The 1,023-nt window shown below is 43.5% G+C and overlaps 1 protein-coding gene across 1 annotated transcript in view; it reads left to right on the forward strand.

Annotated features, from left to right (window-relative positions):
* LOC108292840 (caprin-1-like) overlaps positions 1-1,023 on the forward strand; it is a 12,851-nt gene that overhangs the window by 8,883 nt on the left and 2,945 nt on the right.

A 1,023-nucleotide genomic window follows, 5' to 3' on the forward strand; every position in this document is an offset into this window, starting at 1 on the left:
AGGGTTTCGCCATGTTGGCCAAGCTGGTCTCAAACTCCTGTTTTTAAGCGATCCACCTGTCTCGGTCCCCCACCCCCAAGTGCTAGTACTACAGGTGTAAGCCACTGTGCCTGGCCGATAGTTTTTAATGCGGAGGAAGATATGGGCAGCTTCGTGTTTTTGACTCTGGCTATAAGGGTGCAGATGGATGGGGCATGGGTAGGATGCATGCTTAGAGACCAGTGAGGAGGCTGGTGCACTAGTCCAGGTGAGAGATGGCAAAGGATGAGATCAGGTAGTTGGCTGTGGGGTAGAGAGAAGGGGATGGATTTGAGAGCTCTTTTGATGATAAAGTGGGTAGTTACTGGGGGAAGGGCAGTGCCAGCCAGTCAATGAAATGAAGCACACAAGATGTAGTGGAAAAAGATAAGGGTGCATACATCCACCTCTTCTGTTTACCATTGTACCAGATGTCTAGCCAATGCAGTCGAGCAGGAAAAAAAAAAGGTGTCAGGATTGGAAAATAAGGAACAAAATTGTCGTTACTCACCATGATATGATTGTATACATAGTTAATACAAAACAATTTATAGACAAGAGTTCATCAATGCTATAAAAATAGATTAATCTACTAAAATCAATTCATTTCTATACATCTGCCACAGATATCTAAAAATGAAAATTAAAAAAAATTATTAATTTCTTTTGAGACAGGGTCTTGCTCTGTTACCCAGGCTAGAGTACAGTGGCATGACCTCGGCTCACTGCAACCTCTGCCTCCTGAGTTCAAGTGATTTTCCTGCCTCAGCCTCCCTAGTAGCTGGGACTACAGGTGTGCACCACCACACCCAGCTAATTTTTTATATTTTTGGTAGAGATGGGGTTTCACCATGTTCATCAGGCTGGTCTCCAACTCCTGACCTCATGATCTGCCTGCCTTGATCTCCCAAAGTGCTGAGGTTATAGGCATGAGCCACTGTGCCCAGCCTATGTATAAAGGTCCTGAACATATTTTATAACATTTATTTCCTTTTTTTTTTTTTT

The sequence above is a fragment of the Cebus imitator genome, unplaced genomic scaffold (assembly GCF_001604975.1).
Source record: "Cebus imitator isolate Cc_AM_T3 unplaced genomic scaffold, Cebus_imitator-1.0 Scaffold18, whole genome shotgun sequence".
NCBI classification, from domain to species: domain Eukaryota; kingdom Metazoa; phylum Chordata; class Mammalia; order Primates; family Cebidae; genus Cebus; species Cebus imitator.